Here is a 15,729-nt window from a genome sequence, read left to right on the forward strand (position 1 = left end):
ATATTCCTGCGTGTAACAGTAGGTAGAGTGTCCACGATGTGCCGACTGCACTTGCTCACCACGTTACGTGCTGTTGTCGTCATCACTTCTACTCATCTGACTTCCCCAGTTACCATCTTAACAATGTCGAAACAACGAAGATGAGGAAAGACAGACAGTTCTGTTCTTATCGCCACTTCCTTAGGAAAACATATTACACAAATAAAACGTCATTGTCAAATTGAATAAGCATAACACACGCGTGTTGCATTAAATGAAGCACACTGAATCCACACTAACCCACGCAAACAGGAGTGTACCTGTTCTGATGTAAACCTCTGTTTTGCCCAAAATATACCAAATGCACCATTATAGGAAAGGCACGCAACAAACAAAGACAGTATATAAAGCCTGCACCTCTTGTGGACTCCGGATTGTAATCGGTTCCCAAGCAACTCACGCCTGTAAGTGGCATCTTAACATGTCGGGTGACCTGGCTTGGTGCTTGCACGTCCGTCGTCCTTCACCGGCATTTCTTGCCCAGATTCGGCCATGTGAGGCACACCGTAATATAGCTAGACCATTGTGATTGCAGCAATTTATAAACAAACAAACAGACATACAGACAGACAGACACACAGACAGACAGACACACACACGGTATTTTCATGCTTAAAATAACGATCGAAAATGTATTACACACACACACACACACACACACACACGATCGCACGCACCCACGCACATACACACAGGGCGAAGAGCTCACTTTGCTGCGCTGTTTCTGAAGATACCCCTGTAGTGCGTTATCTACTGCAGGTCTCTCTGTGGTTCCTGCTGCAGCGTCCAGGATGCCACTGCCACGTGTTTTAAAAGTTCCCATTCAAGGAACAGTTATCGGTGAAAAATAGGAATGATCCATATGATTCTTGCATAATTATCAAGCTTACAGCTTCTCCAAGAATCTACACCAAAACGTCGCTCTGTGCAATGAACAAGAAGTTGTTATCCATGAAGTCGTAATCGTCGTTATTGACTCACCGACTTCTAGAATGTGTGTCACATTATGTATTGTCCAACGTGGACGGCTAGCTGTATGGTTGTTCAAGAGGTTCTAGAATATACGGGATACTATTTCTCAGTATGTTAGCTCACGTTGTCAGTGTAATCAAACGCTCATTACAAACGATTTAGAGTTGCCGAGTTTTGAAAATGTAAAGCTTATTTATCCATTTTGTTCTACACAACTGATGGTTGCACTAACACTGAGAAACATAACCGATGTTTACTATCTGTACAATTCAGTTAGAATACGTCTAAATTTGTTTAAAAAGCGTCGTAACCACTTTTCCATCCTCTAACGTCGACAATTCCTTCCTTCCAGACAAAAGGCTGACCAAAGTGTCACTCAAACAACTATCCGTCTAACTTATTGTGACCAGGATAGTGACACATGCATGTCGTGGGTGCACATGTACCTTGTTACAAATGCATCGTGACCTTACCGTGAATTTCACAGTTACAGTACTGATCTCATTGGACTTGATTCCTTAACGTAATGAATAGGATTACCCCTTGACCTTACTTTTTTTATTTGAAATGATTACACCGGTGTTGGCGAGAACGGTAAACACATCATATACGTAGTTATATACGTGGTGACCTTTTGTCACAACATGTCTGAGTTTAGTTTTACGCCGCTTTTAGCAATATTCCCGCAATATCACGGCGGGGGACACCAGAAATGGGCTTCATACATTGTACCCATGTGGGGAATCGAACCCAGGTCTTCGGCGTGACGAGCGAACGCTTTAACCACTAGGCTACCCCACCGCCCTGTCACAACATGTACTGGATACCATGAACGTATAATAACATCCATGCTGAACAGTGATCAATATATAACAAACATGCTTTAATACCATTTTATAAAGTCACAGACGTGTTTCAAGACAACAGACATGTTTCAAGACAACAGACATGTTTCAGAATCACAGACATACTTCATAAAACCAGACGTGCTTCAATTCTGCCGACATGTTTCAGCACCACACCATCCCCGAAATACGACATGGCAGATACGTGTCATCAGAAATACCCACTTCACATTAAGTACGTCTTTGCATGACAATAGCAGGACCTGTTTGTGTTGAAGAATAACTCCTTTGTTGCAAGTGCTTAAGTACATAGCTTCCGTTGTAGAGCAGGAGAGTTAATGTCAAGTATATAGTCAGTTTACAACCCAAGGGGTTCATCATCCCGCATTCCGGGTGCTGTTATACGGGTATGGGTGCTGGTCTGTAGTATTTACGATATCAGGGTATCCGACTGCTGGTGATAATATCAGTATAAAGACTCCCTGACCATCCACGTACAATAGGCAGTTTCAATTTCACCGTCCGATGTTTATAGGTGTGTGACCATGGTGTGTTAAACGCCTGTCAAGTTAATCAGAAATCCTAGTGCGAGTTTGACAGAACGTGCTGTGGGCTAAATTAAATTTGAACATGTGATAGGTATCGTTTTGACTTCTTCGATAAATTGATGACACGGGGACAAAACGCTACTCATTTGCCGACAGAAGCCATACACTCCAGAAATACCCTGACAACCAGGTACCTTTCGAAATCCTAATGTTTCAGCATGTTGCTGGCGTCGATTGCATTTTTAAATAACAACACATGGGTAATGCCGAAATACAGCAGTCTCTCTATATTCGATACGCTGAGTATAATCATGCGCCATCCAATAGTTAGATATTGTCACTTTGTGATGTCATAAGAACGCATTGTAACTACACATGCCCACATACGAATCACGATTTCTTCCCGGACTGGCGGCATTAGAAGAACGCAATTATGCCAGGCAGTTTATATACATGAATAAACTTCAGGTGCATCGACAATCTTTCCTTCTTCTGTCTGCTCCATCCGAAGTAGAATAAATTAGACCAATGGGATCTCCTTATCTATTGCATATTTAGATAGTACAAAGTACCGACAGTGACAAATAAACCCTCTCCTCAAGCTTGTAGGAAAAAAGATTTGATAATTCTTGCTTGACAACAATACAAGAATCTATCGAAACGTCGCACTCACGAAATAAAAGGAATTGTTATCCATAAAGTTTGTTCAATAAGATATGATAATATTTTTAAATAGTAAACATTCTTTTCATGCTGAGTATATTATGTTATATTTGGGATTACGCTTTCTCAGAAAAGTTCAAACATTAGTACCTTTGTCTAGAATCTGTACTTTACTGAGAAACAGTAATCCCAAGTATAACATGTTACAGTTGACCCCTTTCTAAATGACATCGCGTATAGACATGCTGATCAACACTGCAACAGCTTCAGGCTCGGGTGTCTACATTTCACAACATTTGATCTATAATCTTTCAACCTAATCAGCGTTATAACATTCATGGCCTTTATCTCTTTCAAAACGTTTTAGGCTGGACACGTGGAGGGAACTACCTGTGTTTGAGACATGTGCGACAGTTGGGGGCGGATACACGAACCTTGTCGCTATGGTCACTGTACACATATTCTGAAAAAAAGATGTATACTAAATGTATCATATATATAATCAACAGATCAAATTGAATTATTCAAATTTGAATAGCCATTGTTATTAGTCGAGGTTCATCATGGCACACATGATGGCCAAGGTGATATGTTCTTGATATCTTGTATGGCCCCCATGAGAGTCAAGAACAGCCTGGTATCGTCGTCCCATTGAACCAATCAGATTACGAATTGTGACCTGCGGAACGTTCACCCGCTCTTCCTGCAGTGCTTGTGTCACCTGCTGGAGATGTTGTGGCTGATGCTGACGTGATCGAAGACGTTGATCAAGAGCATCCTATAAATGTTCGATGGGGTTTAGATTTGAAGACCATGAGGACCCTGGCAGTACGTGGCATGTTTTGACTTCACTTGCTGTACAATTGTGATGACAGACAAATGATAACGCGACGTTTTCACAGATAAACAATTAAGATTGCATGTACATTTCATGTTGGTGTTTGGTCGCAACGCTTCCACGTGGATGCTATTTGGCTTTTACCCCAGGTTTTTGGTCGTACTTGATTCTACCTGCACAATCACACCCAGCATGGGAAATTGGTACTCTTTTTGTATGAATAGCAATAAAACACCATCAGATATCTTCAATTATTTTACTTTTGCTTTTCTTTTTCTACAGAGTATACAAGTTCATGGTAAAATCTGACCCTTCTTTTTTCAAGATACTTCTCTCGAGTATCGTCTCCTCTATTGTTGGTTGTACCATGGCTGCTTGGAGTCTCTACCAAGTGATAACGCACTCCAACAGAACATACATTCGTCTCGGTCTGCGGCTGCAACAAGGTCTTCACTGAAGTTGGAGTTTTAATTTGACCGGCGTAGTCAAAGTCATTCACACGTCACGTTATGTCTGCGTGTAATGCCATACTGACGACTATATAGGCCATGTACAGATCTCAAATGTCCTCTTGTGATTGTGACGTCATAGAAGGATATTTAGTACGAATCTCAAAAGTTCGTTTCATTGAACTGTACTGAACATAGAACAGGCGAAAACAGGATTAATAATAAACATGATAATAATGGCACTGCGACTAATACTAATAAAATATCTAATACATAAAGTCTATTAAACGCACAAATTCTGTCACACACGGCATACAAACATAGAAACACGATCGATATACATAATCCAAACTCGGCGTCCGGATTAACAAGGTTTGTATCTATAGAGAGGCACTACTGCCTGGAACAAGTGTTCTTGCACTTTTAGCATAGGGGAGAACTCTATTCGAACTGCCCATGTCTTCTCTATACATCAACCTGAAAGTAAATCATACAGTTCCAGTTTCAAAGCCGCATCGTCTTCCACGTGGAGAATGTACGACTGGACGCATTCGTCAAAAGGCGGAAAACGAATTGCCACCTTCCCTCAACACAGATACCGCTTTGAAACGTAACTGCTCTAGCTTGAATATAAACAAGCACACATACCAAATCAATCTAGCTCACTTGCGTCAAGATAATGGTTCGCTGTATAAAGGAAAGAGAGGAAGGGTGGTATCTTTGATAGATAGATATTTTCACGGTCGAGTGGACAGTCGGGGATTGGTTGCACTCAGGTGTCTTTACAGCAGATTCTACGTGTACACAACCACATCTACATGCTATACTGTATCGTAACGTTTACATCGGCATGCCTTTAAACCGTCACACATGACCGAGCACGTCCATTGGTCCTCGTATGTCACATGGCTTGATAAATGAGCCTCTCTTTCACTGTCCAATCCTGTGTCGTGTTACAATTGTTAAGAATATGGCCCGTCTCAATGGGCAGAGATCCTCATTCGTTTTCTTAGCGAAAACAGATATGGCATAAATTGACGTGCCAAAACGTGGGTAACCTTGGAGCCAGCGAGGCTAGGGATTTAGAAGACACGTTTATCACCCTAGATCTTATAAAAACATAAACTTTATTCAGGTTGATCACCCTCAAAATAACACACCTATCGTATGGGTAGTTCTTAAGCTTGTATTAGTAGCAATGCTAAGATTCAGTTTCCCTGATATAATAGAAACTCACAAGGTTTGACGTTCTTCGCATTCAGAGTGGTTAAATATGGAAAAGTACCCGTATGTGGGATCTGTATGTAGAATGCATGTCTTGTCCTTGAGTGCATTTAACACCTTGAAGAATAGCCCATGATCCTTAAAAGCCGGGTTAGTGACAAGTGAATTGTTTTACACTTGCAGTGCATGTGTCGTGATTCGTTATTGACTTTCATTGTAAATGTCCAAAGACACTGAACGATGACCCCAGTTACAATACATAGACTTCATGATTGTCTCATGTAACAGTTGTTGTGACATTTTGCAGTTTTAAAGTGGGAGAGCAAGGGGGTTTAGTTCCGCTTTGAACAGTTTTACTGTTACACCATTGTGTGTCAGTTTAGTGGGATAGGAAACCGTCAGACAAAGGGATGAAGGTGTCCAAGTGTTTACCACTTTGATGAACCCCACCCATGCTATACGTTACCGAAGATTAGCGGATCCTGACAGGGCTAGGGGTGATAACTCTGGACAGGGGATGACGGCTTTAGACGAGTGTGCAACACATGCCAGACATACACTGAAAAAAAGCTTCGGTAAAATATACACCACCTCATGTCCAACATATGTTACTTTCATATTTTTAAAAGTAAGCATCCTTAATGTATCCTACTTTTTTGCACACACTTATTCCAAGATTTTTTAAACTTAAAATGCTGTTCAGTGTTGCTGTCATTGATGATCACAGTACCGCTGGCAAGCTGAGACAACCAGCGCGATGTTTTATGAGAAAACATATTTCAATGGGTTTCAGGCACTGAACTGTTTTTTATGTACAGGCATTGAACAGTATCTGCTTAGTCCTTCATCGTAGAATATTCATCTGTCCGTGAAAACGATCACAGTTGGGAAGATACCTTACAACAAGCTTTTAGTGGTATCATAGGGTTTGTTTGTAGTTGAGACGGGGGAAACTTGATCAGAATAATTAAATACCCCTTACCTCCATTATACCGGGATTGTTGGGCTATAAAACGTGACCCTAAGCATCCCATTTTGACCGGCAGAGCGCTCACAGTTCTCTTCATATGCGAGTGCTGGATTTATTGCAGGGTTGTCTCCAGCGTGTAATTGTTTTACTGCATTTTTAGAATGTCTTGACAGGCGTAGATGCTGCGACGCCAGATCCCCACCCCACTTGCACCCCTTCCCTCAGCCTAACACCAACCCCAATCACCTAGGCCCTCTCTCCCTCCCCTCCCTCTTCCACCCATCCGACCCACTTCTAGCCATCCCCCCACCCAAAACACCCATCCCACCCCCATCACCTTGGCCATCCATCCATCCCCCCTTCCATCCATCCAGTCCCCTTCCAGCCACCCCACCCAAAACATCCATCCCATCCCCAACACCTACCCCGCCCCCTTCCACCCCATTCCTCCCCTTCCGCCCATCACACCCAACGTCCCTCCCACCTCCATGTACCTTCCTCCTCCACACTTATACATCTGCTTCTTCATACCCGTCATCTGTCCACCCCGACCCCAACTCTTGCACAACACACCCACCCTCCCCAGCTGCCCCTGTAGGTAGCACCTGACCCCCGTCCTTCAGAATCCAATGGGTGATATCTCCATACCATGGCAATAAGGATTCAGCGATAATGCTCAACCGGAATGCCATGAAATGCGATAACCCTAATAATATGTTTATATTTTTATATCCTGAGATTTTCGTCTGATTCAGTTTCATCCTCTATGTAAACCGATATGAAACATACACGGATGACCACGGCTGTCAATCAACGTGAAGTATTTCAGAAATGACAACGTGCCATGGTATGCGGGCTCGTACAACACCACGCAGTTATTTTAACCCCTAAATACTTATAAATACCAAACCAAACACAGGCCAATGAAGAATTTGTCGTTAATTATGCTTGATGGTGAGGGCAGTACTTCAATAGTTAATTAATCCCAGGTAAATGAGTGTAAATGAGTGATTACCAAACAGTTAGTCAGGTGGGCAGTATGTTCTCCCTGTTTGGGGCATACCAAACAGGTAATCTAGGACAGGTGAGTCAGCACCTAAAGAGTACCAATGTGAGTCAGCAGAGCCAGCTAGGTCGGGTGATAAAGAGTACCACTAGCAGTTAGGTCAGAGTGATAAAGCGTATTATAATCCAGCTAGGTCGGATGATAAAGAGGAGCCGGTTAGGTCAAGTGATGCGTAATCCAGCTAGGTCGGGTGATAAAGAGTACCACTAGCCAGTTAGGTCAACGTGTATTATAAGTCAGCTAGGTTGGGTGAGACTACCACAGCCGGTTAGGTCAAGTGATAAAGCGTATTATAAGCCAGCTAGGTGATAAAGAGTACCACTAGCCAGTTAGGTCAAGTGATAAAGCGTATTATAATCCAGCTAGGTAGCCGGTTATGATAAAGCTAGGTCGGGAGTACCACTAGCCGGTTAAAGAGTCAAGGTCAAGGATAAAGCGTATTATAATCCAGCTAGGTGGGATGATAAAGAGTACCAGGTCAAGTGATAAAGCGTATTATAATCCAGCTAGGTTGGGTGATAATGAGCCAGTTATATTACAGCCAGTTGGAGGTCAAGTGATAAAGCGTATTATAATCCAGCTAGGTTGGGTGATAAAGAGTACCACTAGCCACATAGGTTGGGAGGTAATGAGTATTACAAGCCAGCTAGGTCATCTCACTCACGGTGTGGCCGATGGTTGGCATTGTAAAGCTGTAAAGCCGACATGTCCGTGTTCTGTCAGAATGCCACACGTTGTCATGACAGTAATCTACATGATGGTCAACCCATGAACTTGCAATGCCCTGAAGTTCTTCAAAGGCATTTTATTAAAAGTTGGACGAACATGAATATCCATAAAATCGTGTCATGTATTTACAATGCCCTGTACTGTCCGAAAAGCGGAAAAACAAACTGAATGTGAAGCGAATTAGTTAAAATTACAGTTACAGGCGCCGTACGTATTTGTTGTATACATAAACGACCAATAATGTATTTCTTCTGATGCAATGCAGGAAGGTTTAAGATCTCGTTTCTTAACACTACACCTTCAGATGTTAATGTCAAATCCTTGTTTTCAAAATATGAATGTAGAACATAACTGATTATATATTTCAAGGATTGCCACAAAACAGTACCCCACATTCAGTTGATGTCTCTCAAATAATCACAAAACCGGAAACTAAAAGTTTGCTAAAATAAATACAAGGAAATAGAATTATATACAAGGAAGTGAACAGACGAATGTTTTTGTCTCAGAAAATCTGAATTGGAAAAATGTAAGTTTCATGAATGCTAAACCTGAATGAGCACTGACATACGCCCAGTTTAAGAAATAAGTATATTAAGAAATATTACTTTGTACATCACAATATTTATAAATGTATATCTCTACTGACCTACTCTAGCAAGAAACACCTGGAAAAGTTGTCAATGTTCCTATACCATGCCTTTATACACAGGCCAACATATTCAATGTTGTATGGATTAGATGAAGCTGGTCGTATATCTGGGGCAACGTATGTAAGGAATAATTTGTTCAAGTATGGACTTGGCTACGCCGGGATAATTAAGGGTGCTGGAAATCCGCAAATATTCATTTCTCAATTTAAAAATCGTATCATGGACTGTGGTCAACAAGAATGAAATGAAAATATATCCCAGAAATCAAAACTTAAAACCTATGCCACTTTAAAACCTATGCCACCTATGACACCGAACTATACCTCAACTGATAGATACCAAGGTATATAGAGAAACACTAACACGATTCCGTGCAGCTGTCATAAACTGATAATCGAAACTGGACGCACAGAAGAAGACAAAAGATTATGCCCACAGTGTCAAATAGCAGGATTTAATGTTATTGAAAACGAATATCATTTTCTTCTCATCTGTAATTCTTATTCAGCTTTAAGACTTAATTTTATCGACAAATATTTTTACACTAATCCATCAAAGGAAACGTTTGCACACTAATGTCTTCTAAATGTAGACATACTATTTAGTCTTCTTCTTCTTCTTCTTCTTCTTCTTCTATATACCCGATCAGGATTTCGGCGAATTCATTTCGGATCCAAATGTCAAATTAGGATTGGATTCATACCGAGTCAAGGTACCCATTTGTTTGGGTGACTTTAAAGTATCCCACTAGTCAGTTAGGTCAAGTGATAAAGCGTATTATAATCCAGCTAGGTTGGATGATAAAGGATAAAGTACCACTAGCCGGTTAGGTCAAGTGATAAAGCGTATTATAATCCAGCTACTTTGGGTGATAAAGAGTACCACTAGCCAGTTAGGTCAAGTGATAAAGCGTATTATAATCCAGCTAGGTCGGGTGATAAAGAGTACCACTAGCCAGTTAGGTCAAGTGATAAAGCGTATTATAATCCAGCTAGGTTGGGTGATAAAGAGTACCACTAGCCAGTTAGGTCAAGTGATAAAGCGTATTATAATCCAGCTAGGTTGGGTGATAAAGAGTACCCCTAGCCAGGAGGTCAAGTGATAAAGCGTATTATAATCCAGCTAGGTTGGGTGATAAAGAGTACCACTAGCCAGTTAGGTCAAGTGATAAAGCGTATTATAATCCAGCTAGGTTGGGTGATAATGAGTACCACTAGCCAGGAGGTCAAGTGATAAAGCGTATTATAATCCAGCTAGGTTGGGTGATAAAGAGTACCACTAGCCAGTTAGGTCAAGTGATAAAGCGTATTATAATCCAGCTAGGTTGGGTGATAATGAGTACCACTAGCCACCTAGGTTGGGAGGTAATGAGTATTACAAGCCAGCTAGGTCATCTCACTCACGGTGTGGCCGATGGTTGGCATTGTAAAGCTGTAAAGCCGACATGTCCGTGTTCTGTCAGAATGCCACACGTTGTCATGACAGTAATCTACATGATGGTCAACCCATGAACTTGCAATGCCCTGAAGTTCTTGAAAGGCATCTTATTAAAAGTTGGACGAACATGAATATCCATAAAATCTTGTCATGTATTTACAATGCCCTGTACTGTCCGAAAAGCAGAAAAACAAACTGAATGTGAAGCGAATTAGTTAAAATTACAGTTACAGGCGCCGTAGGTATTCGTTGTATACATAAACGACTAATAATGTATTTCTTCTGATGCAATGCAGGAAGGTTTAAGATCTCGTTTCTTAACACAACACATGCAGATGTTAATGTCAAAGCCTTGTTTTCAAAATATGAATGAAGAACATTACTGATTATATATTTCAAGGATTGCCACAAAACAGAACCCCACCTTCAGTTGATGTCTCTCAAATAATCACAAAACCGGAAACTAAAAGTTTGCTAAAATAAATACAAGGAAATAGAATTATATACAAGGAAGTGAACAGACGAATGTTTTTGTCTCAGAAAATCTGAATTGGAAAAATGTAAGTTTCATGAATGCTAAACCTGAATGAGCACTGACATACGCCCAGTTTAAGAAATAAGTATATTAAGAAATATTACTTTGTACATCACAATATATATAAATGTATATCTCTATTGATCTACTCTAGCAAGGAACACCTGGAAAAGTTGTCAATGTTCCTATACCATGCCTTTTTACACAGGAGAAATGTACTCTCTACTGCCTAATAACAATATAGTCAGTATACATGTACTTTAGGCCTGTGGCCTCTTAAGTGCCAAATAAAGACTTGAATGAGTCACGAATACTGTTGAACAGTTTATGAGGCTCTTGATCTCACTTGAACAAATGTGCTACGTGTTACCAAGTATAGCGAAATTACATGTACCAGTTATTAATTACGTAGCGAAATGAACCAAACCTTCATTGCCCCCTCTTTCAAGTCCCCCAAACTCACGAAGATTTCGAACCTTAAATGATGTTTGTCTATACATGTACATAGGTTCAACGTTTGGCTTCGGAAGAAGACCCTGTCTTTCCCAACCAACCAGATATCCTGGGACCAGTACTCCCTATGTAACGTGTGAAGCCCATTTCTGGTGTCCCCCGCCCCGCTGGAATATTTCTAAAAGCGGCGTAAAACTAAAAAAAGACCTCACTCACTCACCCAGTGTAACGAAGGGACGTAGGGAGTTATAACATTATGAAATTTATTTAAAATATACAAAAGCGAACAAAGGAGAAATAAATAAATAAACAAATAAAACATCCCAAACGCATGACAAACCGTATTGCCGTAATAGTGCAGAACCACGAAAGGCCACAATATTGTTTAACCTTTAGCGTCTGATCTTATTCTTTCAGCAGCAACTACAGGAACGGCGTATGAACACACATGCGTCCATGTTATATTTTCAGTAGCTTTTTAGGTAGTTCACTAAACCGCTTTTTAGTAGCTGACTAAAAATATTGGGAACGTTATACGACAATTTGTTAACAAGTAGGCATGGTACCACTGTGTCGAGTTTAGTAATATAGCTCCTTCGTAGCTACCCGTATTGCAGATTTACTGGGCCAAAATACCGATTGTATAAGATTCATACCCGGTCATCGAAATTAATTTTGTCCAATATTTGATACATTTAGTCATATAATAAATAAACAATCGTGGTCTTCCTGTTTCCCCAAGAACAGCGTCGTTACTTGCATTTATAGGTAGGTTAAGGACCCGTTTGTAATATTTAGTCCGTATCTTCTCGATTGTTTCATTATATTGGAAACCCCAGACTTCACAGTCATACGTCAATATGGGTAAAACCATGGATTCAAACATCTTGATAGCAGTATTTATTTGTAGACCTCCAGATAAGTAGTGTATCTTGTAGATGTTGAGGCATACCCTTTCCGCTTGTTGTGCAACGTTGATGTTGCTTTTGTTCATACCAATTTAGGAGTGAAGAACAGTCCCAGATATTAATATAATGAAACTGTGTGTATTTTCTCTTCTCTGTAAATCCAATTTTCATAATGTCGTAAACGTCCACCATTCCTGAAAACTATTATTTTTAATTTGTTCATGTTAATAGAAAGGCGCCACTTATTCCTAAATTCACTGATATAGTTAATTTGTTCTTGTAGTCTTCCAGTGCTATGAGCAGCGTTGGCGACGTCATCGGCGTGTAATAAGGAACACACATTTGGTTCTTCCTCTGAAATAAAGCTTGGTTTAGTGCTTACCTAATCACACATATTCAATGTTGTATTGATTAGATGAAGCTGGTCGTATATCTTGCGCAACGTATAATAATTTCCTCAGATATGGATTTGGCTACGCCTGGATAATTCAGGATGCTGGAAATCCGCAAATAGTCATTTCTCAATTTAAAAATCGTATCATGGACTGTGGTCAACAAGAATGGAATGAAAATATATCCCAGAAATCAAACTTTAAAACCTATGCCACTTTCAAATCTGTACTAGACACTGAACTATACCTACAACTGATAGATACCAAGGTATAGAGAAACACTAACACGATTCCGTGCAGCTGTCATAAACTGATAATCGAAACTGGACGCCATCAGAACACAGAAGAAGACAAAAGATTATGCCCACAGTGTCAAATAGCAGGATTTAATGTTATTGAAAACGAATATCATGCTCTTCTTATCTGTAATTCTTATTCAGCTTTAAGGCTTAATTTTATCGATAACTATGTTGACACTTATCCTTCAAAGGAAAGGTTTGTACATCTAATGTCTTCTAAATGCAAACTATTATCGAACTGTCGAAATATCTTTTTCATGCTTTTAAACTACGAGAGTTACTCAAATATGTTTGATTACATTTCTTTGTGTTATACACTGTTCATTGTATTTTTGTGTAATTTGTATATTGTTCTATTGGCTTGTGTCTTTTTCTTCTTCTTCTTCTTCTTCTTCTTCTTCTTCTTCTTCTTCTTCTTCTTCTTCTTCTTCTATATACCCGATCAGGATTTCGGCGAATTCATTTCGGATCCAAATGTCAAATTAATGATTGGATTCATACCGAGTCAAGGTACCCATTTGTTTGGGTGACTTTAAGGCCTGTTTTAGTAGATCATGACACTCGTTTTTCGTGACTGGTTAAACAGTGGTTTGTCATAGATAATTCGACTGTAGTGTGAAACAGTTGACCAGTGGTCGGAGGTTAATTTTGTGCACTCTACTGACCAACCGTGTTGACCATTCGATACCCAGGCTTCTCCACTGCAATGATCAACAGGTTGATGAGAGTAAAGGGTGTATACAAGTTTCAATCTGTCTGTGGCCGTGATGCATCTGAAATGTGTTTCCAAGTGTATTGGAAAACTCTCTCGCCTGCTTTGAAGGAGGGTTGTGGAGCAGGGGAGATAACTTGTCCGGAGTGTTTAAACTGTGCATTTCTGTGACACCAGTTGCTCCTTATATTTGCGACCGCCAACTGGTTCAGTTATCATGAGAATTTTATTTACAGTGGTGAACAGTTTCGCAAAATTAGGAAGTTGTGTAGGAAGGTAATATCTGATGGTGGTTCTGCATAATGACGTAGGCTATCTTCGGATATAAATGATATTATCATGAGTCAATACAAGCTAAGAACACCTGGGCTAGCAAACACGAGAGTGAGAACTTATTTATCTCCCAGAATCATTCAGCCAAATGTCATCAGTTTATAACGCCAATACCTAGTGTCCTTTGCGTAAAAGCCACAGCCAACAAGTTTCAGTGGCAGAGAGATTACATAATGTCATTTGTGATATATCATAGGACGTGTTGTTTGATCCCACCCAAGCGATGTCTCCAGGGAAGCCTGTTTCGGACGATAAGTGATAATACCACCCTGATAGGTTGAACGATATGATTTTTACTAGATTTTGAGCGGAAAGTTTGCCCTTGTCAAAATAGTGACAGCGATAAGTGACAGTGACAGTTGCCATGGTGACCATGAATGACACGGAATATGGATTTGGACGCGACATCCGGTGCAGTACGCATCTGCTAACGACAACAATCACTAGCTCTATAAACCATGCGTAGAATAATATGTACAGCCGTACTGGTCAGATCGATATTGAGTGACGAACATCACGTAACTAATATTGATAATTATACAAGTTGCTCAAATGGTATGAATACACAATGTCATGTAGAAATTGGTAAAATGAAACAGCCGAGGTGGCTGAGAGGGTTAGATGGCTCACTTTGTATGCTGGCGATTAGGTGCCTGACTGCGAGTATGGGTTCGAATCCCGGATGGGATTCAACCTAACAAAAGTACTAGAATCGATACCTTACTGCCAAAGTGTATCCCATGTGTTATAATTGTGGGGATGGTGCTGGTCAAGGGTGACTTACCCTTCTGGTGCAGGTTTACACGTGTGTATCAGATGGGCTCTCTGAAACATGCAGGAGTAGCAGACTATGAAAAAAACACAGATTCAATTTCGTGAGTGTGTGTTTGTTGTTTCACTCATCACCCGTGTGGAGGCGTTCTGTCAATAAACGTCATACAAATCATAAGCAATGGCGGGTTACGATTACGTAACTATCCGAGTCTGATCACCGATATGTTAAGTCGTCTTTACGCGTAAGAAGTGATCGTTCTTAACGCAACGACTGTCGTTACTCCAACATATCGAATTACGGCAGTCATGGTGCTAAGATCGCTTTGTGCGAGTGATCCAAGCATCGATTGTTAGGGATATCTTCTTATCCGAAATACGCATGGGTTTCCACTTTAGCCCCCTCTTAGCAATGGGTTCTAGGGTACAAGTTCTTCCGCGGTTCGCCATTAAGGGGTAGCCGGGTGAGTAAATGTGCATGTACGCTGTCTTCGCTCACCAGTGACTTTTGAGTGCTTTGTCGATTCACCAGCACAACACACCCAGATCGTGCGTAAAATATTTGTCAAGTAGGTTGATTCACCAGCACAACACACACAGATCAGATCGTATGAAGCCTTCGTAAAATATATGTAGCAAGTACGTCGATTCCTAGCCCACAGCATGCCGCAGTGAAGCATGAAACATACCCAAATCGTAGCCGAAGCGTTCGTAAAATATATGTTTAAGTAAGCACAACAATGTCGTTTCATCCTCTTAACCTGTTCATCCATATAGGTATATTTGTATTTATTGCTGAGTGTCTGTTATAGCCATTTCTATACTACTCTTTACAAGTTAAGGAACAGCCATATTTCGACCACAAGCCGTGACAGATAAGAAAAATAGCAAAA

The sequence above is a fragment of the Haliotis rubra genome, unplaced genomic scaffold, assembly GCF_003918875.1.
Source record: "Haliotis rubra isolate DU_JTF1 unplaced genomic scaffold, ASM391887v1 Scf402, whole genome shotgun sequence".
NCBI classification, from domain to species: domain Eukaryota; kingdom Metazoa; phylum Mollusca; class Gastropoda; order Lepetellida; family Haliotidae; genus Haliotis; species Haliotis rubra.